We start from the raw sequence: 25535 nt of genomic DNA, 5'->3' as shown, positions 1-25535 counted from the left end.
ACCCAGGAGGCTGAGGCATAGAGATAATTTCAGCCTAGGAGATGGAGATTATAGTGGGCTATGATAATGGCGCTGCATTCCAACCTAGGCAACAGAACAAGACCCTTTCTCTAGAAAAAAAAAAATATTATTAAATTTTAATTTTAACTTTAAAAAACTCTTTCAAGAAATGTTTCTGCATACTGATAACATACCCAATTCTAATTCTACTACTTGCACAAAGCCATCAGACTGTTTGAGATTCATGAAATGAGATTCATTTAAACATGTTTTTTATGGAGAAGGAAAGAATAACCCAGAGATACTCAGTGATTTTACCAAGGTTACACAGTTAGTACCTGGCAAGCCAAAGATTAAAATCTATAGCTAGTGCACATGCATGCATGTGTGTTTCTCACCACATCTAGGGAAGAAATGTCTTGAGAGACATTCTGAGACTCATTAAAAAATTAACCTAATGGAGGTTGAAGTTGAGGATGTCTTAATTAGTTATTAAATTTATTAAACCAGACTCTCTGCTGAGGTCCCTCAGGATACATTCACATTAAAATATTTCAAGCCATATAAAATCCCGCTTTAATTACTAAGTATGCATGCCAGCCTGGAAAGATGGGGTTTCAACCCGACTGTCAATAAATACAAGCAAATGCTTAACAGCTCCAAGCATTAGGGCTTCTCCCCTGGTATAACTCCTGTTCCTCCTTTGGTTTAGAGAAATGCACAAATGTGATTTCAGTGATCATTAGGAAAAGTACTAACATCTGATGCATAGGAGAATAACCTGGTATTGATCAATTTACACTTGCAAGGAATCAAAGTAGTGACTAACAACTTGTTATTAATCTGGCTAACATTCATCTAGGTGTCAGACGACAGTGTCCTACTTTCTAGCTTCTTTGATCCTTTTGGCTAGATTCACTAAAATACTTGTCCATTAACACAGTGGTTCCCAACAAGCAGCTGTGAAGGTCCTCCAGATGGTTAATCTCCAACAGCATTAGTATTTCTGTGCAGATTAGTGGACAGCTGCTTATAGTATGAAGCAATGCTTTACTTGCTGTGCGATTCCATGCCCCTTTGTCTGTGCTAGACCCTCTGCCTGGAATGCCCTGCCTCTCTTCTCTGACTTCTCTGACAAGTTTCTACTTCCAAGAGCAGATTTAAATGTCATCTCCTCTATGAGGTTTCTTCCTGACTCCCAAAAGGTGGAACTAATTTCTCCTTCCAGTATGTTCCATCGCATTTAACACACAATTTCTGTTACAATACTTTTCAGATCATATCAAAATCACTAATTTATCTTTTTACCGTTTCAAGTAGAATGGAGCTCCATGAAGAAGTGACTGCATCTCTTCTTCTATGGCTAAAAGTGGCCTGAGTAGGCCTTTGGCCCATGTTGGTTGAATGCATACTGATGCTTCATTGTTCTGTGATTCACTAAATAAGTATATTCATAGACTCTCTTCTCTAGCCCAAATTTCTCTGTTTATCCTTGGGCCCCACCTCTACCCCCATTTCCGCTCCAGTGCCCTGAGTAACGCCTTTAGGGGTATGACTTGGGTTTTCACTATGCCTTGAGTTTTTTCCTCAAAGTCTTTCTATTCATTCTGTTGGGACTTTGATGAGCATTGCTCTTTTGGCCAAGGGTTTCCCTAATCTGGTTCCAACTTTTTTTTTTTTTTACAGCATCTTCCTGAAACAGCCTCCCTTCCTGCTAGTGCCTGCAAGTTATTTGTTCTTTTAGTTTTTTATTTCCCCAACTCCAGAGCAAAATATTTCTGTACTTGTTTTTTCCTGTGATAAAATATACATAACATAATATTTACATTTAACCACTTATAAGTGTACAATTCAGGGGAATTAAATTCTTTACTTCTTAATGGTGAATTCCATGAGTCTGCCACACTCATGATGGCTAGCTTATATGCCCATGGGAGAGATTAACAAGAGGACACAAGTGAGATCCCTGGAAGCCTCCAAACTTTCCATATTCCTCTCCAGGTTCCTTAACAGTTCACTCACTTTTCAATTCAAGAGACTTTTCCAGTGGAAGGTTACCTGCAAAAGGCAGTGCCAGGTTGGGTGGGAGACACAGTGCTTCAGACCATCTTCCTGTCCTCCAAGAACTCCTCTTCAGTGGGAGAAGAAAGCCAGACCAAAAAACTAATTATCAAACAAAATGCAGGAAAAATAAATTAAAAATTTAAAAATCTACCAGAATGCACAAATGCTAAGAGATGGAAGGAGGAGGAAAAATTAGGTCTAACTAGAAGAGACGGACAGATGAATAGAATTTCTAAAGGAGGAGAAGGGTGATCCTGGCAGAACACAGTAAAGAACAGTACCACATGTAGAAAGTGCGCAATAATTTATTGAATGAAATAATAATTTATTGAATGAAATGAAATGCATGGCTGTATAAATGAATACAAGGATGAAAGCCAAATTGTAGCAAAGGCCAGGAATGGTGAGTGCACAAGGGAAATTTGATGTCTGATGTGTAATAGCTGGCTGTGGTCAGGATTTATGGTGGAATGCCCGGAGCTTACCCTGGTTCTTTTCTGCAAATTACAACTCAATTCTCAAACTATTACATGGTCCACACAACTAAGAGGATAGGATGGAGTTGTCAAATGACCTCACAAATGGAATAATGGTGGTGTAAGCAGAAAAGACTGACATCCTCCCTTCTATTCTCTTGTGCCACCTCTGCCATCAATCTTGAATTTCTAGGAGTCACTTCCCAATGGTGAATAATCACTTCCAGTGACACAGAGCCGTTTCAACCCTTTCAAGAGCTAATTATATGTCCACAAGTGACAACTGTGATTATTAGATATAGAAATGGTCATAATGCACTTTGGGAGGCCGAGACGGGTGGATCACGAGGTCAGGAGATCGAGACATCCTGGCTAACACGGTGAAACCCCGTCTCTACTAAAAAATACAAAAAACTAGCCGGGCGAGGTGATGGGCACCTGTAGTCCCAGCTACTCCGGAGGCTGAGGCAGGAGAATGCCGTGAACCCGGGAGGCGGAGCTTGCAGTGAGCTGAGATCCGGCCACTGCACTCCCGCCTGGGCGACAGAGTGAGACTCCGTCTCAAAAAAAAAAAAAAAAAGAAATGGTCATAATGTTGCTCTTTGAGACACAAAAAGCAGTGGAATATTTGCATCTTAAGGTATGTTGGTGTATACATGCACCTTAGTATCACACACACTCCTATAGACATATACCTGTATTCACACATATGTGTTTGTAAAATACTCACATTGGTACAGGTATATAGACATGTAAACTCCCTTTCTAAAACAAAGATTCATAATTTTCTAAGATTTCACTAAGTCTCTGTGTTTGCCAAACATGACAGCATGATAGGGAAGGAATTAAGGCCCTTGTGCTATCATAACTTGCTGGGCAAGCACAAGGCAGGGATGTGCGCTAGAGGCTTCTTTTGCTGGGAACAGCCCAGCACGTAAAGTTAACCCTGAGATCAACACCGTCAGTGAGATGAGTTATAGGACTTCATGGCAGAGCATCACAGAAACTCAGGAACATATCAAAGCATTCGTTACTCTGGTGGCAGGAAATAAGCTGAAAGAATTTAGAGAATTGCAATCACACATAATAGCGTTATCACTGGTGACTAGAATTTGAATTATGTGCACACAGACTTCTCCCCCAGTAGGTACTGCTTACAAGCACTTAAGGAAAATGGGGTTCTGGATAAAATCAATTAGAGAGCAGTTACACGAAGTTGGGCAAATGCTATAAAGTGTAAACAGTAGGACAGAGTGCAGCCAGGGTGGGTGAAATTCAATTCTGAGTAAAAAGTGCAGTTTTGACAGCATTGCTGGGGAATATTTGTTTCCCTTGGGGATGTGATAGTTTAGGACTGTCATTATGATGGACATGCAATCACTGAGACTCCTGCACGGGACATTCTTTGTTTGCACTCCTCAGCATCTACCATAGCATGCTGTAGGTGTGATGGGGCAGTGCAGAGGGGTGGTGGGGAGAGCTACAGTTCTGACCAGATCTCTCTAATTGCCAAAATGACTCAAACTATATAGGTTGAGCCCTTTTATCAAGGGCAGAGATCAAGGCAGCCCACAGCTGGAAATTCTCTCCATAGTCCTTGAAGTTGGCAGACAATCAGAATCACGAAGGAACTTTTTTAAAAACATAGATTCCTGGGCCCTATCACCCAGAATCTGACCTTGTAAGTCTGGGCTGCAGCCCACAACCTTGTCTTTTTTCAAAAAAGTTCCATGGTGGTTCTGTAATCCAATAGTTTGGGGACCACTGGTTTACGTGATAGTGCTTTATTATTCATTTATTTATTTATTTATTTTTGAGACGAAGTCTCCCTCTGTCACCCAGGCCAGAGTGCAGTGGTGCAATTTGGCTTACTGCAACTTTGACCTCCTGGGCTCAAGTGATCCTTCCACCTCAGCCTCCCAGGCAGCTAGGACTAAAGGTGCATGTCACCAAGCCCAGCTAATGTTTGTAGTTTTTGTAGAGAGAGGATTTTGCCATGTTGCCCAAACTGGTCTCAAACTCCTAGCCTCAAGCAATCCTCTTATCTAGGCCTCTGAAAGGGCTGGGATTACAGACATGAGCCATAGCACATGGTCGAAGTGTATTTTTGCCAGTAAGTAGCAAAAATGGAAGATAAGTAGAAAAGGAGGGAATGAGATTTGAGAGTCCCATAGTATCTGTCAGGGCCTCTAACCTTCTTCTCTTCTGCCTAGAGGTCCACGGCCCTGAGGTTTTCTTCTGGATGATGAGAGGGTAAGCCTGGCAGCTTAGGGAGCTATGGACTGCTTCATACTGCAGAAGAAGGACTAAGAATGGGCTATGCCTAAGCTGCTTAAGATGATTCCCCTCTCTATGTGGTTTGTCTGCAGGCAAAAATGAGGACTTTAGATCTGAGTGAATCTAAATAACTCAAGTCTAGTTCAAATTAGTGTTTCTCCCTCTGTTAGTAAGGAAGGATGTCTTTCCCTCCTACTCTCTCGACAGTCTTGGCCCTAGTATTTAGAGCTTTATAGATAAATACCAAGTTATAAAGTTTAGTAAAGACATAGACCAACAGTCAGCAACCTTTTCTTAACCTTAAGGAAAAAAAATACATAAACGCATTATTCTAAACTGCCAACGCCAACTCTGTAAGATTTTTTATTGTTATTGAGTATATTTTAATGAACTTATAAACAGGGTGGCTCTCTGTTTTTGTAGCAAGTAGCCAGCCATTAGTTTGAATGGCCACCTGGGTACCATTGCTTTCTATCTTCTAAACACTGCACAGTCATTAAGGATATTCTGCATGAAATGACATTGCTGAGGGAAAACCTGGTTGCCATACACACGTGGCTACAGGGCTGCTGAGTGGTTTAGAGAAGTCTTGGAAGGTGCTACCCACGTTCCCAAGCACCACTCCTGTCCCTCACTTCAAATGAGGTATACAATAGATTTCAAAGACTTATTTTAAAATGCCCCCAATTGCATAATTATTTTTTAGATAATTATGCATTTGATATTTGATAACTCGAATGGTTACCAAATAGTTAAAAAAAACTAGAATCGATTATCTCACGGAAAGAATGTTCAACTCTGCATCTAGAATTTCTTTTAGTCATTCCAGGGAGAGTAATGAAAAATCAGTAAATTATTATTGCACTGAGTTTTCAGTGGATGAATCTGGAAGCAATATTACCAGGATCTGTGTAACTCTGTATGTTAAGTCATACCATCATGCTCTTTGCTCTTGCATAATTTGGTAGAAAATGGTATGAAGTTTAACAAACAAATAAGGTGCATTTAAAAATAAATACTGCTAAAATGTAACCATAAATTTAGAAAATCAGTGGATACTATAAAATTATAGCATAAAGTCCCAGTCCCATTTCCAAACATCCTTATTGGTACCCAGAACTTTTCTGGATGGTGAATAGAGCTAGTTTCTAGTGATGCAATAAAGTGTGAAAAATGGTCTTGTACTCAGTTGCTTAGTTGTTTGAAAAACAGATCTTGAACATGAAAAAAATGAATAATAAATCACAGAATTTTCACCCAATCAATTTCTTCATAGGTTATGTTGATTCTGGCAAAAAGTTGAAAGGCAGAAACGGGAAAAAAACATCAAACCAGGGCTAGAAACATAAATCAGACAGTTTAAGTGGGCTTTCAGAGAAAAAATTCAAAGGAAGGGAGAACTAATTTACTTGACTGTTAAGTGCTTAGAGAGCTTTACTTACAGTAATTTCTTATGCTGAATATCAGAATTTTTAAACTTTTAAATAGAATTTAAATTGAAATAGCTACAATTTCCTGACAGATTACAACGTGCCAAACACTTTATATACATTAGTTTGCATCCTTACCTCAGTCTTCATTGCAGAGATTATTATTATCATTTTACAAATGATAAAATGGGGACTTGAACAGGTTAGGTCACATAGTATAGTTGATTATATTACTGTTCACCCTATTTGCCCCTCTTTGTGTGAATCCAGGCATGGTCATAGCACTGACTTCGGCCAATGAAATGTGAGCAGAAATGATGTGTGTTACTTCTGGACAGAAGTTTTAAGAGCCAATGCATGGTTGGCTATGCCTTCTGTCTGCTGTGAAATCAGCAGTGCTCCAGATGGAAGAAGCTTGGGTCCTGGAGTGAAGACTGTGTGGAGTAAAGTCGCATTCAGCCCATGATGGGCATAAAGCATGAATGAGAAACAAAACTAGGAGGTGGTAAGCCACTGATAGTTCGAGATTGCTCATTTCTGTAACAAAATCTAGCCAATCCTGTCTGGTACACACAGTTTAAGTGGCAAAACCCAAGTTTCTTTGATTTCTAAGCCTTGGGCACAGAAGAAAGGTAGTGACATAGATTAGGCACTCCATAAACATTTGTTGAAGGAAGGAATTTTTGGTTGTTGCCCAGCATTGAACACAATACTTCAGATGTGATCTGATCCACGTAAGAGTCATTAGGAGTACAAACACTCTTTTTACACTGAACATCTGTTAATGAAGGTTTAGAGTACATTAGCTTTTTTGTCAACTGTACTTATTTCTTTAACAAAAAAATTATTGTCTACATAACATGTACAAGGCACAGAGTGAGGTGTCATGGCTGATACAAAAACAAAACATAAAAATGATTGTCTTCCAGCTGTTCATAATTTCATGAGTGAGAGTCGCACATTCACAACCAGCTGTGTCAAAAGGCAATGAATAGAGTTGGACAGTGTGTTTTGTTAACTGTAGATTGAGTATGGAACGAGGCAGTCATGAATTTCAGTCATTCATTGCACAAATACATGTTGAGCATCAACAATGAGTTGAGTGCTGTGTTCACTCCTGCAGATACAGGTTAAAAAAAAATACAGTCCCAGTCTCAAAGGTCTCGCAAGCTAGTGCGAGAGACAAATTAGTTAATAGGGAATTATACTAGAGCATGATAAGAGCTGTAATAAAGTTAAGCTCAGGAAGCTATGGATATATGGAGGAAGAATATCAGCCTGGAAGAGTCAAAGAAGGCATTCTGGAGGAAGTGAGTCATAAGTTGATTCCTAAAAGATGAGTGAGTGTTTGCAGATGAAGAAGGAGAGGGAATGTACTGGTGCAGAGAAGAAGAAGTACATTTGCCTGTAATCCCAGCATTTTGGGAGGCCAAGGGGGGTGGATCACAAGGTCAGGAGATGGAGACCATCCTGGCCAACACGGAGAAACCCAGTCTCTGCTAAAAATACAAAAATTAGCTGGGCGTGGTGGCGTGTGCCTGTAATCCCAGCTACTTCAGAGGCTGAGGCAGGAGAATCATTTGAACCCGGGAGACGGAGGTTGCAGTGAGCTAAGATTGCACCACTACACTCCAGCCTGACGACAGAAAAATATTCTGGAAAAAAAAAAAAAAAAAAAAAAAACCTACAGTCAAGCCCCAGTGAGCAGTTGGTGGAAAGGCGAGGACACAGAGACAAAATAGTTTGAAAGAACATGACTTGTTCTAGGAGACAGCAAGTAATACACTGTCTTAGTCAGCATGGGCTACCCTAATAAAATATTATGGACTGAGTAGTTTAGAATAGAAATTTAGTTCTTCACAGTTATGAGGGCTGGAAGTCTTACATTAGGGTGCCAGCCTGGTCAGGGTCTGTTGAGGGTCCTCTTCCTGGCTTGCAGATGGCTGCCTTCTTGCTGTGCCCTCACATGGCAGAGAAAGATTTCTTCTTCTTTTTATAAGGCCACCAATCCTACCAGCCCCACTCTTATGACCTCATTTAACTGTAATTAAGGCCTAAAAAAACAATCACATTAGGGGTTTAGGGCTTCAACATATAAATTTGGGAAAGGCACAAATATTCAACCCATAACATATACTAAGGATTGAAAATAAGAAAAAATTTAGTCTGAGCATGGTGGCTCATGCCTATAATCCCAGCACTTTGGGAGGCGAAGGCAGGAGGATCACTTGAGACCAGGAGTTCAAGACCAGCCTGGCAACATGGTGAAACCCTATCTCTACAAAAAATACAAAAATTAGCCAGGCGTGGTGATGCACACCTGTAGTCCCAGCTACTCGAGAGGCTGAAGTGGGAGGATCACCTGACACTGGAAGGTTGAAGCTGCAGTGAATTGAGATCATGCACTGCACTCCAGCCTGGGCGACAGAGTGAGACCCTGTCTCAAAAATAAATAAATTTAAAAAGTGAGGTCAGAAAAAACAGAGAGGATGAATAGATTTCAGAAAAATTAAGAAGGAAATAGAATAAACAAGGTCTTTGGTGATCAAATGAATTGGTACGTTAGGAGTCAAAGATGATCTCAAAAGTTGGGTTCCAGTGACTGAGAAAGTGGAATATGATGTGGTAAATGTGGAAAAACAAACTGAATTTTCCTCTGCTCTCACACAACAATCACAATCCTTGGGTGTCCTCCAATTCAATTCCAACACTATTAACCTGGAGATAGCATTAGATCCCACAGGTTAAGGGCTCAGTCCCCAGGACATCCTGCCACACCTATCAGACAACAGTCACAAGTCCAGGCCTCTGGAACTTCTGATTGACTGGCTCAAGTTGAGGTTTCCTCTACCCTCTTTGAGTTTGATTAATTTGCTGGAGTGGCTCCTAGAACTCAGGTAAACACTTTCATTTACTGGTTTATTATAAAGGAGATTACAAAGAATACTGTTATGGTTTGGCTCTGTGGCCCCACCCAAATCTCATCTGGAATCATAATCCCCACATGTTGAGGGAAGGTGATGATTGGATCATGGGGGTGGTTTCCCACATTGTGTTCTCATGATAGTGAGTAAATTCTCATGAGATCTGATGGTTTTATAAGGCAGTTTTCCCTGCTCTTTCTAGCTGGGTCATTCCTGCCACCGTATGAAGAAGTTATTTGCTTCCCCTTTTGCTTCTACCCTGATTGTAAGTTTCCTGAGGCCTCCTCAGCCATCTGGAAATGTGAGTCAATTAAACCTTTTTTACTATTATTATTATTATACTTTAAGTTCTAAGGTACATGTGCACAAGTTGCAGGTTTGTTACACAGGTATACATGTGCCATGTTGGTTTGCAGCACCCATCAACTCATCATTTACATTACGTATTTCTCATAATGCTATCCCTCCCCTAGCACCCCACCCCACAACAGGACCTGGTGTGTGATGTTCTGCTGCCTGTGTCCATGTGTTCTCATTGTTCGACTCACACTTATGCATGAGAACATGCGGTGTTTGGTTTTCTGTCCTTGTGATAGTTTGCTCAGAATGATGGTTTCCAGCTTCATCCATGTCCCTGCAAAGGACATAAACTCATCCTTTTTTTATGGCTGCATAGTGTTCCATGGTGTATATGTGCCACATTTTCTTTATCCAGTCTATTATTGATGGACATTTGGGTTGGTTCCAAGTCTTTGCTATTGTGAATAGTCCTGCAATAAACATACGTGTACATGTGTCTTTAGAGTAGCATGATTTATAATCCTTTGGGTATATACCCAGTAATGGGATCACTGGGTCAAATGGTACTTCTAGTTCTAGATCATTGATCCACACTGTCTTCCACAATGGTTGAACTAATTTATACTCCCACCAAGAGTGTAAAAGCGTTCCTATTTCTCCACATCCTCTCCCACATCTGTTGTTTCCTGACTTTTTAATGATCCCCTTTCTAACTGGCGTGAGATGGTATCTCATTGTGGTTTTGATTTGCATTTCTGATTACCAGAGATGATGAGCATTTTTTCATATGTATGTTCGCTGCATAAATGTCTTTTTTTGAGAAGTGTCTCTTCATATCCTTTGCCCACTTTTTGATGGGGTTGTTTGTTTGTTTCTTGTAGATTCTGGATATTAGCCCTCTGTCAGATGGGTACATTGCAAAAATTTTCTCCCATTCTGTAGGCTGCCTGTTCACTCTGATGGTAGTTTCTTTTGCTGTGCAGATGCTCTTTAGTTTAATTAGATCCTATTTGTCTATTTCGGCTTTTGTCGCGGTTGCTTTTGGTGTTTTAGTCATGAAGTCCTTGTCCATGCCTATGTCCTGAATGATATAGCCTAGGTTTTCTTCTAGGGTTTTTATGGTTTTAGGTCTTACATTTAAGTCTTTAATCCATCTTGAGTTAATTTTTGTATAAGGTGTAAGTAAGGGATCCAATTTCAGCTTTCTACATATGGCTAGCCAGTTTTCCCAGCACCATTTATTAAATAGGGAATCCTTTCCCCATTTCTTGTTTTTGTCAGGTTTGTCAAAGATCAGATGGTTGTAGATGTGTGGTGTTATTTCTGAGGCCTCTGTTCTGTTCCATTGGTCTATATCTCTGCTTTGGTACCAGTACCATGCTGTTTTGGTTACTGTAGCCTTGTAGTATAGTTTGAAGTCAGGTAGTGTGATGCCTCCAGCTTTGTTCTTTGGCTTAGGATTGTCTTGGCTAAGCAGGCTCTTTTTTGTTTCCATATGAAATTTAAAGTAGTTTTTCCAATTATGTGAGGAAAGACACTGGCAGCTTGATGGGGATAGTATTAAATCTATGAATTACCTTGGGCAGTATGGCCATTTTCACGATACTGATTCATCCTATCCATGAGTATGGAATGTTCTTCCATTTGTTTGTGTCCTCTTTCATTCCACTGAGCTGTGGTTTGTAGTTCTTCTTGAAGAGGTCCTTCACATCCCTTGTAAGTTGGATTCCTAGGTATTTTATTCTCTTTGTAGTAATTGTGAATGGGAGTTCACTCATGATTTGGCTCTCTGTTTGTCTCTTCTTGGTGTATAGGAATGCTTATAATTTTTGCACATTGATTTTGTATCCTGAGACTGCTGAAGTTGCTTATCAGCTTAAGGAGATTTTGGGCTGAGACGATGGGGTTTTCTAAGTATGCAATCATGTCATCTACAAACAGAGACAATTTGACTTCCTCTTTTCCTAACTGAATACCCTTTATTTCTTTCTCCTGCCTGAGTGCCCTGGCCAGAACTTCCAATATTATGTTGAATAGGAATGGTGAGAGGGGGCGTCCTTGTCTGCTGTCAGTTTTCAAAGGGAATGTTTCCAGTTTTTGCCCATTCAGTATGATATTGGCTGTGAGTCTGTAATAAATAGCTCTTATTATTTTGAGACACGTTCCATCAATACCTAGTTTATTGAGAGTTTTCAGCATGAAAGGCTGTTGAATTTTGTCGAAGGCCTTTTCTGCATCTGTTGAGATAATCATGTGGTTTTTGTTGTTGGTTCCGTTTATGTAATGGATTATGTTTATTGATTTGCATATGTTGAACCAGACTTGCATCCCAGAGATGAAGCCAACTTAATTGTGGTGGATAAACTTTTTGATGTGCTGCTGGATTCGGTTTGCCAGTATTTTATTGAGGATTTTCACGTCAATGTTCATCAGGAATATTGGCCTAAAATTATCTTTTTTGTTGTTGTTGTGTCTCTGCCAGGCTTTGGTATCAGGATGATGCTGGCCTCATAAAACGATTTAGGGAAGATTCCCTCTTTTTCTATTGATTGGAATAGTTTCAGAAGGAATGCTACCAGTTCCTCTTTGCACCTCTGGTAGAATTCGGCTGTGAATCCATCTGGTCCTGGACATTTTTGGTTGGTAGGCTATTAATTATTGCCTCAATTTCAGAACCTATTGGTCTATTCAGGTGTTTATAGTATTCTCTGATGGTAGTTTGTATTTCTGTGGGATCAGTGGTGATGTCCCCTTTATTATTTTTTATTGTATCTATTTTATTCTTCCTTCTTTTCTTCTTCATTAGTCTTGCTAGTGGACTATCTATTGTGTTGATCATTTCAAAAAACGAGCTCCTAGATTCATTGATTTTTTGAAGGGTGTTTTGTGTCTCTATCTCCTTCAGTCCTGCTCTGATCCTTGTTATTTCTTGTCTTCTGCTAGCTTTTGAATTTGTTTGCTCTTATTTTTCTAGTTCTTTTAATTGTGATGTCAAGGTGTCAATTTTAGATCCTTCCTCCTTTCTCTTGTGGGCATTTAGTGCTATAAATTTCTCTCTACACACTGCTTTAAATGTGTCCCAGAGATTCTGGTACATTGTGTCTTTGTTCTCATTGGTTTCAAAGAACATCTTTATTTCTGCCTTCATTTTGTCACTTACCCAGTAGTCATTCAGGAGCAGGTTGTTGAGTTTCCATGTAGTTGTGTGGTTTTGAGTGAGTTTCTTAATCCTGAATTCTAATTTGATTGCACTGTGGTCTGAGAGACAGTTTGTTGTGATTTCCATTCTTTTACATTTGCTGAGGAGTGTTTTACTTCCAATTATGTGGTCAGTTTTAGAATAAGTGTGATGTGGCGCTGAGAAGAATGTATATTCTGCTGATTTGGGATGAAGAGTCCTGTAGATGTCTGTTAGGTCCACTTGGTCCAGAGCTGAGTTCAAGTCCTGGATATCCTTGTTAATTTTCTGTCTTGTTGATCTGTCTAATATTGACAGTGAGGTGTTAAAGTTTCCCATTATTGTGTGGGAGTCTAAGTCTCTTTGTAGGTCTCTAAGAACTTGCTTTATGAATCTGGATGCTCCTGTATTGGGTGCATATATATTTAGGATAGTTAGCTCTTCCTGTTGAATTGATCCCTTTGCCATTATGTAGTGGCCTTCTTTATCTCTTTTGATCTTTGTTGGTTTAAAGTCTGTTTTATCAGAGACCCAGGATTGCAACCCTTGCTTTTTTTTTGCTTTTCATTTGCTTCCTCTTTTCCTAATTGAATACCCTTTACAAAGGGAAGCTGGTATCATTCCTTCTGAAACTATTCCAATCAATAGCTGCTCCATCCCTTTATTTTTAGCCTATGTGTGTCTTTGCACATGAGATGGGTCTCCTGAATACAGCACACTGATGGGTCTTGACTCTTTATCCAACTTGCTAGTCTGTGTCTTTTAATTGGGGTATTTAGCCCATTTACATTTAAGGTTAATATTGTTATGTGTGAATTTGATCCTGTCATTATGATGCTAGCTGGTTATTTTGCCTGTTAGTTGACGCAGTTTCTTCATAGCTTCAGTGTCTTTACAATTTGGCGTGTTTTTGCAGTGGCTGGTACCAGTTGTTCCTTTCCATGTTTAGTGCTTCCTTCAGGAGCTCTTGTAAGGCAGGCCTGGTGGTCATAAAATCTCTCAGCATTTGCTTGTCTGTAAATGATTTTTTTTCTCCTTCACTTATGAAGCTTAATTTGGCTGGATATGAAATTCTGGGTTTAAACTTCTTTTCTTTTTTTTTTTTTGAGACGGAGTCTCGCTCTGTCACCCAGGCTGGAGTGCAGTGGCCGGATCTGAGCTCACTGCAAGCTCCGCCTCCCGGGTTCACGCCATTCTCCTGCCTCAGCCTCCCGAGTAGCTGGGACTACAGACGCCCGCCACCTCGCCCGGCTAGTTTTTTGTATTTTTTAGTAGAGACGGGGTTTCACCGTGTTAACCAGGATGGTCTCGATCTCCTGACCTCGTGATCCGCCCGTCTCGGCCTCCCAAAGTGCTGGGATTACAGGCTTGAGCCACCGCGCCCGGCCTAAACTTCTTTTCTTTAAGAATGTTGAATATTGGTCCCCACTCTCTTCTGGCATGTAGGGTTTCTGCAGAGAGATCCACTGTTAGTCTGATGGGCTCCCCTTTGTGGGTAACCCGACCTTTCTCTTTGGCTGCCCTTAACATTTTTTTCCCTCATTTCAACCTTGGTGAATCTGACAATTATGTTTCTTGGGGTCACTCTTCTTGAGGAGTATCTTTGTGGTGTTCTCTGTATTTCCTGAATTTGAATGTTGGCCTGCCTTGCTAGGTTGGGGAAGTTCTCCTGGATAATATCCTGAAGAGTGTTTTCCAGCTTGGTTCCATTTTCCCTGTCACTTTCAGGTACATCAATCAAACGTAGATTTGGTCTTTTCACATAGTCCCATATTTCTTGGAGGCTTTGTACATTTCTTTTCATTCTTTTTTCTCTAATCTTGTCTTCTCACTCTATTTCATTAATTTGATCTTCAATCACTGATATCCTTTCTTCTGCTTGATCAATCGGCTATTGAAGATTGTGTATGCTTCACGAAGTTCTCATACTGTGGTTTTCAGCTCCATCAGGTCATTTAAGCTCTTCTCTACACTAGTTATTCTAGTTAGCCATTCATCTAACCTTTTCTCAAGGTTTTTGGCTTTCTTGCAATGGGTTAGAACATGGTCCTTTAGCTTGGAGAAGTTTGTTATTACTGACCTTCTGAAGCCTACTTCTGTCAACTCATCAAACTCATTCTCTATCCAGTTTTGTTCGCTTGCTGGCAAGGAGTTGTGTTCCTTTGGAGGAGAAGAGGCGTTCTGGTTTTTGGAATTTTCAGCCTTTCTGCTCTGGTTTCTCCCCATCTTTGTGGTTTTATCTACCTTTGGTCTTTGATGTTGGTGACCTACAGATGCGGTTTTGGTATGGATGTCCTTTTTGCTGATGTTGATGCTGTTCCTTTCTGTTTCTTAGTTTTCCTTCTAACAGACAGGCCCCTCAGCTGCAGGTCTGTTGGAGTTTGCTGGAGGTCCACTGCAGACTCTGTTTGCCTGGGTATCACCAGCGGAGGCTGCAGAGCAGCAAATATTGCTGCCTGATCCTTCCTCTGGAAGCTTCATCCCAGAGGGGCAGCTGTCTGTATGAGGTGTCTGTTGGTCCCTACTGGGAGGTGTCTCCAGGGACCTACTTGAGGAGGCAGTCTGTCTGTTATTGGAGCTTGAATGACATGCTGGGAGAACCACTGCTCTCTTCAGAGCTGTCAGGCAGGGACATTTAAGTCTGCAAAAGCTGTCTGCTGCCTTTTGTTCAGATATGCCCTGCCCCCAGAGGTGGAATCTAGAGAGGCAGTAGGCCTTGCTGAGCTGTGGTGGGCTCTGCCCAGTTTGAGCTTCCCTGCTGCTTTATTTACACTGTGAGCATAGAACCACCTACTCAAGCCTTAGCAATGGCAGATGTGCCTTCCCCTGCCAAGCTCTAGTGTCCCAGGTTGATCTCAGACTGCTGTGCTGGCAGCGAGCAAGGCTCCGTGGGCGTGGGACCCACCGAGCCAGGCATGGGAGGGGATCTCCTGGTCTGCCAGTTTCAAAGACCATGGGAAAAGCACAGTATTTGGGCAGAAGCGTACTGTTCCTTCAGGTACAGTCCACTCATTGCTTCCCTTGGCTAGGAAAGGGAAATCCTCCAACTCCTTGTGCTTCCCGGGTGAGGCAACACCCTGCCCTGCTTTGGCTCACCCTCCATGGGCTGCACCCACTGTCCAACCGGTCCCAGTGAGATGAACCAGGTACCTCAGTTGTAAATGCAGAAATCACCTGTCTTCTGTGTCAATCTCACTGGGAGCTGTAGACTGGAGCTGTTCCTATTTGGCCATCTTGGAAGCGACCCACCTCTTTTCTTTATAAATTACCCAGTCTCAAGCAGTTCTTTATAGCAATGTGAGAGCAGATGAATACAGATACAGATGAAGCTATGCATAGCGGGAGGTGTGAGGGAAAGGGTGTACAACTTCCATGCCCTTCATGGGTGTGCCACCCTCCAGGAACTTCCATGTGTTCAACTATCTGGAAGTTCCCAAACTTTGTCCTCCAAGGATTTTATGAAGGCTTCATTACATAGGCATGATTTATTAAACCACTGGCCACTTGTGATCAACTTTGCTTTCAGCCCCTCTCCCCTCTCCCAGTTAGAGCGTTAGGCTGAAAGTCCCAATCCTCTAATAGTAGGTTGGTCTTTCTGGTGACCAGCCCCCAACCAGAAGCTATCTAGGGACTGCCAGCCATTGGTCAATCATTACTGTGTAAAAAGATGTCAATGTAGAGTTTCTAAGGATTTTAGGAGTTGTATGCCAAGAAATAGGCTGAAGACCAAATATGTATTTCACATATCACAGGTGCTGTTCAATAAAGGAGAAGGATTTGGGCAGAGGGTGGAATGGATAATATTAATCGTTTAATTTGGAACATATTGAGTTGTGGGTATTGGTCAGACATACAGCCAAAAGAATCAGCAATTATATATACATACATGTGCACACACACACACAGATGTGTGTATATGTAATATAAATATATATATGTATATATTTTTTGAGACAGAATCTTGCTCTGTTACCCAGGCTGGAGTGCCATTGTGGCCCACTGTAGCCTCCATCTCCCAGGCTCAAGTGAAGTAGCTCAGACTACAGGCATGTGCCATAGCACCTGGCTAATTTTTTTAAATTTATTTTTTGTAGAGACACTGTCTTGCTGTGTTGAGCAGGCTGATCTCGCACTCAGGGGCTCAAGTGATTGTTTGACCTAGGCCTCCCAAAGTGCTGGAATTACAGGTGTGAGCCACCACACCTGGCCAGCAATTGGATATATTACTTTAGAACTTTGGAGCAAAATTGGGCCGCTAGACTTAGCGATGATAGGAGTATAGGTTGTTCATGCTAGTGACCACTGGCAGTGAATAAGAACACCTAGATAAGATGAGCAGAGGGCTAAATGTCAAGATCATTAAATGACAAGATAAGAGGAGGGAAAATGATGGAATCCTGGAAAATACTAATATTCAAGAGATAAGTGCAGTTGAGAAAATAATATTATCCTGGAAGGCAAGAAATGAAGAGTTTTGAGAAGAAAGCAGACAACAGTGTCAAATGCCCTTGAGAGGCCACATAAGGCAAAGGCTGAAAATTCAATTATTTTGAGAAATTAAGAATTTATTGCTAACTGTGGCAAAAGCAACTTCAGTGAACAGAGTGAAACCAAAAGATACTGAAGTGAATTAAGGTGAGAAAAGAGGTGAGAAAGGTAAAATGACAAATGTAGACCCCTCCTTTCAGTTCAAGAAGAAGGTTTGAAACTGTATTGCTAGGGGAAAGGGAGAATATGTTGACTAGGGCCAACTAGAAGGATCGGAGGTAAGGTTGGAGCTCTTAAAAGAATAGTGATACCCATTTGTACAAATGTCTGGTCTACCTTCATCAGTATCAGGTATAGGTTAGAGAAGGTGGGTAGTTGGGTTCACCAGGATTGGGATTTTGCCAAGTGGGTATATAGAAGAATGAGGAAGAATGAAATTGAGAGTGTTAAGCAAGAGAAAGATTGAAAGGATGGGGCTTTGTTTTTAGGCTACCTAGAGAAGGAAATAAAAACTAGAGGAAGCTGAGAAATTGGGGTGAAGTAGAAGAATCATCAAGGGGCTTAGTGACTTTGATGCAATTAAAAACACACATTGATAAGAAGATTGTACTCAGACATTGTACAATTTAAATTGTAGTTTAAGATTTCAGAAATGGAACAATTCTAATTGATGACAAGATCTAGGAAGTAATTTAGAGTATGGACTAGAAAAAACTAGATATCGGGAAAAGATTAATGATCTGTGAATCTTGGATTCTTGCGTGTGCTTATATGTTGACGCAATGAATCCATTGGAGAGGGAGAATGTATCAGCCAGCAGGAAACAGATGAAATACCTACTCTGATTCTAATGTGAAATTCTAACTCCACACATTGTGGAATCTTCTAATTCCACATTGGGATATTTGAGGAAGGAACTACTTACAACAGTGCAGTTACAATATAGAGAACCAACAGGATCGTAGAGAACTCTGAGGCAAGAAACAGTGGAACAATTACCATAGATTTGAAAAGATGAGGGGAAGGAGCAATTACCAGAACCTGGAAGAAGGCTGTCTTGAGAGGACAATGACTTTGGTCAAAAGAAACAGCCAATCCAAGAAGACTTTTCTGGGAAGAAGGCAGAGGAATAAATATAGTAGTTCCCCTTATCCATGGTTTTTCTTTCCAAGGTTTCAGTTACCCATGGTCAACCACAGTCTAAGAATATTAAATGAAAAATTCCAAAAATAAACAATTCATAAGTTTTAAATTGTGCACTATGCCAAGTAGCACAATGAAATCTCGTTCCATCCGGCCTGGGACGTGAATCATCCCATTGTCTGACATATCCAAACTGTATATGCTCCCTGCCCGCTAGTCACTTAGTAGCTCTCTCAGTTAGCAGATCGACTGTTGAGGTGGTATGGCAGTGCTTGTATTCAAGTCACTCTTATTTTACTTAATAATGGCACCAAAGCACAAGAGTGGTGATGCTGGCATATTTTTATAATTGTTCTACTTTATTATTAGTTATTGTTGTTAAAGTCTTACTGTGCCTAATTTATAAGATAAAAGTTATAGGCAAGTACATATAGGAAAAACATAGCATATACAGGGTTTAATGCTATCTTTGCTTTCAGGCATCCACTAGGGGTCTTGGAACATATCCCCTGGATCAGGGGGAACTACTGTACTTTTATTTCACGCTCTTCTTTCTCTCAAGTACCTTGCTGGGGCTTCCCCATAGACAAACCCCACCAGAAAGTAGAGGACAAAGAAGTCTGTTGATACAGTTTATATAGACTTTGGCCTCCCCCAACACAGAGCTGGGTAGACAAGGATGCAAAGTTGCTCTAGAGAGGCAAACAGAGAGACATCCAGCCTAGTGAGATTAGAGACACAAGCTAGAGCAGGGCAAACTGATAATGCATATTTCTAACAAGTTGGGAGAGACTGAGATTCAAGTCTCAGATACTTGAATGGAACTTAAACAGGAATCATAACTTTGTTATTCTGAGAAGAGAGAAGTAGTAGAAAATGGTTTATATTTGCAGACAGCTTTTTATGGATCTCATTTTGTCTGTGAAGACATCTATTGAGACATAGTGGGGGGAGAATGAGAGTGGCGAAAGTTTTGGCCAGGTCTGATTTGTGTGACCATCCCTGGAGGAAGAGGACACGGAGGAGAGGGAAGTCTTGTAATTGACAGGCTTTCCAGTGTCAAAGGGGTGGGTGAGAGGAAGTTTTCCCAAGCAAAATAGGGATGTTGAGAAGACAGCAGCTGCAGACACCCATCGCAGAGGTGAAGCAACACGCTGAGCCTGGCAGCAGCATGTGACAGCTCATTTGTTCTCTCAGAAAGACTGCTTTATATGACAATACTCATGGTATGTACGTGTTCCAATGAGTTCTTTAAAAGTCTCAGTACTTTTTTGTCACACATATTATTCAATTCTTAAGATTTTATGTAATGGCTAATGAGCGTTAAAAAGCAGCATTCTAGTGATGCCTCCAAGGGCAACAGCTAACACTTCTTGAGCACTTATGTGAGCTGGGCACTATGCAAACTGCTTTCTATCGTAATGTTATCTGATCCTCATGACTCCTATGAAGTCCTGAACTGGGCAGTCACTTATTGCTGTTCTACTACCCATTCCCCTTTCTTTTTTCTTAGTAGTGCCCAGATTTTCTCTGGGGACAAGGGGATCTTCCATTCTTAGCAACATTGCTAAAGAAGGGCAGATAGTTCCAGTGGGGGTTACGCTAGTCAGTCACCCATCTCCCTGGTCTCAATAACTGATTGGTTAGAGCTGGGCACGTGACATAGAGTGTCTCATCAAGAACTTCGGGGTTCTTGTTGGGAATGTTGGGACTCCCTCTTCCTCTGAGTTGCATGTGGTATGAGCACGGGAAGCCTGGAACGGCTGCAGCAATGAGGGGAGCTGGCCTGAGGATGTGATGACCACACAGAAAAGGGCAGAGCTGAGAGAACATTAGAGGTGCTGAACTTGGAGCCCAAATAACATAGTGAACCTCTAAATCCAGCCAGCTGGGGCAGCACTACCTCTAAACTGCAGTTCCATGAGCCAATAAAGCTCCTTCTGAGAAAGCTATCGATTTTGATTTTCTCTGAGATGCCATTTTCAAAATGGTAATGATAAAAAGAATTTTGCTGGCTTATTTTTAGAGTTAAATGAAATAATATTCAGCGGCAAATATTGATACTCTAAATACTTGTCATTCTCATAGATTGTGACAGTGTACCATCCTGAATACACTTTCATGGGATTGATTAGTGTGTATCTCTTTCTAACTTATGTACATATACTTTAGAAAGTTTTATACTGCACAAGTATAAAGAGGCAAAATTATTTTAAATAATGTGCCTTTAATTTTTTCTATTACCATATTATACTCATTATAGAAAATATAAATGGTCTACATAATTTATAGCTGTACTAAGTGTTTATGGCCTTTCTATAGAGATAGAGCACTGGGTCTTTGCTCAGCGTCTAAATTCTTCATTACTTATTGTTCCATGGGAAATTGCCTCGGCTTTGACCATTTTCAACTTTTAACGATTGCAGGAGCATTGGACGTGACAGACATGAGGATTACCTGTATTAAAGTGGTCTCTCAATTTCTCTCTTTTTGTTTCTCACATTCTTTCCTTACGTTTGTGTTTATAGCATTTTACACAAAACAAGATAGGCATGATCCTTAAAAGTTGTTTTTGGTTTTGTTTTTGCCTGCAATATATTCATTAAAACACTTACCAAAGAGAAATGAGATACATTTCTGTTCTTACGCTTAAGGACCTATAATGCTTAAGGACACAAAAATAGAAAGATGGAAAAGTAGAAGAGTAAATATGTATATAACGAGTACATTTATATGGTTTCACACGTTTAATCTTGCAAACCCAACTCATGGCAATAAATTTATGGAAACAAAACATTAAAAAACTTAGAAAGTAATAATAAACTATAAACACAATGCTACTGAAGCTCAGCTATAACACCACATTCTCAGCTCTAGTTTGGATGGAACACAAGTGTTTTAAATTGCATTGGGTGGAGGCCCTGGCAGAAAGGAAGCATCGGATATTGCTGGAACATATCTTTGTTTGAGCAACAGCTAATGAGAAAGGTCACCATTATGCTTTGCTTCCAAACACTGGGTCTGTTTTGAAATTAGTACTGCACATTTCATCACAAATGCTGGTTTATAATCATCAAGGTAAATAATCCTGCAGTATTAATGTTTTTTTCTCATAAGTGGCAAGTAAAATCCAAAGCTTATGTTCTCACCACTGTTTTGATCAGCATATCATTTTGTCAGTAAAAGATAAAATGACTTTCTATTTATGGACTCTGGGATTCCTGATTATTTACAAAATTCCAATCGTGAATTTAGAGGAAATTCAGCCTTCTAATTTTTTTCCTTCAGTTGTAGTGTTACTTGTACTCTTGTTAAACTCGTCGCTGGCATTTGAAATGCAAGGCTTTCTGGACTTTGTTCCCTAACATTTATTGCATTTGTTTAGTGGATTATGTGAGTGGCACAGAAATCCTAAGAAAGAGCTTAACTTTTCTCTGTGAAGTGTTTGCTGACAAATGTGATAAACTTTAGAAGACCACCTCCTAGGAAGGGCTGACATATCAAGGACAGTAAAAACAGTAGTACCAGACATTTCTGCCACAATTTTTTCGGTAGTTGGGGGTGGGGAACAGAAATCTATTAAATATCTCAGTTTATATTTTTGGTTCTCCCTTTTGGCTAGGCTGTTGTATTCCCATGTCCACAGCACGTTCCACTGTGGGAGCCTGGAGCTCTCAGAATAAACTTTGGGAAAGGCTGGGTCCACCCTCTGGGGATAAGGGAGCCAGAGGGAGGAAGGGGAGGGGGTAAAGGAAAAGGGAAGGGGGCGGCTGTCTTCCTGTGTTTGGATGACCTTTCATTATGTTTATCTGGAGGGACTGGGCAGCCACGCTGTGTTTGGTGTCAGCCTGCCATGTTGTCCCATGTGATCTCTTTCTTAGCTTTATGTGTCGAGAGGACCTTTGCCTCTACTAGGAGAACTAGATTTAACTCTCTGAATTATAAAAGAAAAAAGTGTACAAGTCTTTTAGGCATTGGGGCCTAGAGATAGAAGTCTTATAAAGCATGCACATATGCCAGTGTGCAACAGATTCCCTAAGGGAAAGACTTAGCATCTCTTGGAGCTATCTGAAGGTGGGCCCACCTGTACTTCTTCCTTCTTGCTGAGAGCTGGGCTGGAGGCTGTCTTGCTTCTCCTGAAGCCTCATCATTTAGTACAATGCCCTTCACTTGTGGGTATTCCATAACTATTTCTTGAACACATGAGTGAATGGATGAATACATGAGCAGAGTCACAGAGAGGTGACTGGGCAACAGGCAGTGAGGTTCCTACAATACTTAATTTATTTGCCAGTCCCTGCTCTAAGAGCCTTAAGCAGCTCCACTTTAGAGAAACCAGTTTCAAGCCTCTCCGTCTCACATTCCTGGTGGGTGAATCACTTGTTTCTTATGGGTGGGTGAGAACAACACCTCTGGTTTCCACCTTTCTTTTTCATTTTAGTGCTGACCTCATCTGACCTGACCTTAGCTTGAATGTTATTTTCCCAGAGAAGCTATCCCTTAATCATCCTACTCTCCTCCACCTGAATTAGATCCCCCCCGTACACCTCTTATTAAACGCTATTACTTTCATAGAATGTAATACAAGTTTTAATTATATTCGTGTGGGTGATAATCCATCCTATGTCTGATTTCTCCACTAGATTACAAACTTCTTGAAGATAGGGGACCATATGTATTTTCTCATCACTCTGTTCTTAGTACCTGTCATAATACCTGGCATATAGCTACCATGGCATATAGGCTTAATACCTGGCATATAGGTCCTCTGTACACATAAGCAAGCATGTGTTCAATTAATGAATGAGCAGATAAATAAATACATTATATTTGGAAGGAGAATTCATACCAGGTTACTGAGCAGGGTTAGGGATAAAGACCAGAGTCCAAAAGCCCTATCCCAATCAGACCTTGGACACACTAATGAGTTTGAGATTCTGGAAGAGGATGAAGTGCTTAGCAGACATAAGTGAGATTGGGCATTTTACCTTTGGAAACTAACTAGTAGTCTGGACTCCTGGGAGTATCAGAAACTTTCTCTTTTAGCTCTACCCAAAGTAGCAACTTCTTCCACCTTCTCAGTAATAGCGGTATTCTTGGTTACCAGGTATCTGAATCTCAGAAAGACTCTCGATGTTTTCCTCTTTTTCACGTCACACAGCTTCACAATACCTCTTGTTAGTTTTTTCCTTTCCATTCCCATGAGGGCCTTTTGATCTAGTGAATTAGTCAGATTTCTTTCTTTTGCAAGTTCCAGGCACACAATTCCAATTAGCTTAAAAGCAAAAACCGGGAATCATGTTGTAGGGAAGTTAATGGGGACAACTGGCTTCAGACGTGTCTAGATCAGATGTTGCTCAGGACTCCACCTTTCTTGCCATCTCCCGGCTAAGTTTTTGAAATGAACACCTACAACCCCTGACTTGCAATCTCCTCATAGCACCAGGGAGGACTCTGATTGCACCCATGTGACTATTCCTGAATCTGTCACTGCAATGGGGAGGGAAGGAAGGCTCTGATTTCTTGGCCTGGGCAACATATTCAGCTTTCTGCCCCTTGTATGGGGGGGATGAGGGTACAATCATAGACAGAGTTTCTCAAGGAAAAGAGGAATTGTGTTACCAGGATAAGCTGTGGAAGAGGTGCTGGATAATCAAAAACAATAGAATGCCTTTCTGCAACAGCCATCCTGATCCAGGTGCAGTGCTAGGCCCTTAACCTACATGCATCGGGATATGCAAGGGAAATGAGGGTGCACTGTGGAATCAGATTGCTTTGGCCCAAATCCTAGCTCTTCCTCTTACTAATTCTGTTATTTTGGATGAGTTAACCTCTTTAAATCCAGTTTTCTCATGATAAAACAGTGATGTAAAGTATTCAGTAGAATATTATTCAGCCTTAAAGAGGAAGGAAATTCAGCCTCTTAGCTCCTCCCGTCAACTGATGCCCCAGTCTTCAGTGAGGCACCAGCCAGTCCCTGAAACAAGTAAATGGATTTGGCCATACTGGGCGCCTGGTCACCACAGCTGGTTTTAATTCTGGCAAAATAGGTATCATCACCATCAATGACCTCAACTACATGGTCTACTATGGAATCATATGGTTCCAGTATGATTCCACCCACAGCAAATTCCACAGCACCTTCAAGGCTGAAAACAGAAACCCCATCACCATCTTCCAGGAGTGAGATCCCACCAAAATCAAACAGGATGATGCTGGTGCTGATTATGTTATGGAGTCCATTGGCATCTTCACTATCATGGAGAAGGCTGGGGCTCACTTAGAGGGTGGAGCCAAAAGGGTTATCACCTCTGCCCCCTCTGCTGATGCCCCCATGTTTGTGATGGACATGAGCCATAAGAAGTATAAAAACCTCAAGATCATCAGCAATGCCTCCTTCACCACCAGCTGCCTAACCCCCAGGCCACGGTCATCCATGACAACTCTGGCATCATGAAGCAACTCAGGATCACAGTCCATGCCATCACTGCCACCCAGAAGACTGTCATGGCCCCTCTGGGAAACTGTGGTGTGATGGCCATGAGGATCTCCATTATGTCATCCCTGCATGTGTCTACCGGTGCTGCCAAGGCTGTGGGCAAGGTCATCCCCAAGCAGAACAGGAAGTTCACTGGCATGGCCTTCCATGTCCCCACCGCCAATGTGTCAGTCATGGACCTGACCTGCTCTCTGGAGAAACCAGCCAAATATGATGACATCAAGGAAGTGGTGAAGCGACATCGGAGGGGGCCCTCAGGGGCATCGTGGGCCACGCTGAGCACCAGGCTGTCTCCTTCAGCTTTAACAGTGACAGCCACTCTTCCACCTTCAACACTGGGGCTGGCATTGCCCTTAACGTCCTCTTTGTCAGGCTTATTTCCTGGTATGACAATGAATTTGGCTACAGCAACAAAGTGATAACCTTCATGATCCACATGGCTTCCAAGAAGTAAGAGCCCTCAGACCACCAGCCCCAGCAGGAGCATCAGAGGAAGAGAGAAGCCTTTAGCTGCTGGGAAGTCCCTGCCACGCAGCACTCCACCACACTGAGAATCTCCCCTCCTCATCGTTTCTACACCAGACACCCTGAAAAGGGAAGAACCTAGGGAGCCCGACCTTGTCAGACAACATTAATAAATTCCCGTGTACCCAGCCAAAAAAAGGGAAGGAAATTCTGACATATGCTGTAACATGGATGAGCCTTGAGGACATTATGCTAAGTGAAATAAGCTAGTCACAAAAGGACAAATACTAT

General features: G+C 41.3%; 1 pseudogene; it reads left to right on the top strand.

Moving 5' to 3' along the window:
* The first annotated feature begins 2406 nt into the window (after positions 1-2406).
* LOC105485497 (glyceraldehyde-3-phosphate dehydrogenase-like) lies at positions 2407-25233 on the top strand (annotated as a pseudogene).
* The last annotated feature ends 302 nt before the right edge of the window (positions 25234-25535 follow it).

This window comes from Macaca nemestrina, chromosome 1 (assembly GCF_043159975.1).
Source record: "Macaca nemestrina isolate mMacNem1 chromosome 1, mMacNem.hap1, whole genome shotgun sequence".
In the NCBI taxonomy this organism is placed as follows: Eukaryota; Metazoa; Chordata; class Mammalia; order Primates; family Cercopithecidae; genus Macaca; species Macaca nemestrina.
The sequence above is the reverse complement of the archived record's forward strand: the minus strand, read 5'-3'. Positions and strand labels throughout refer to the sequence as shown.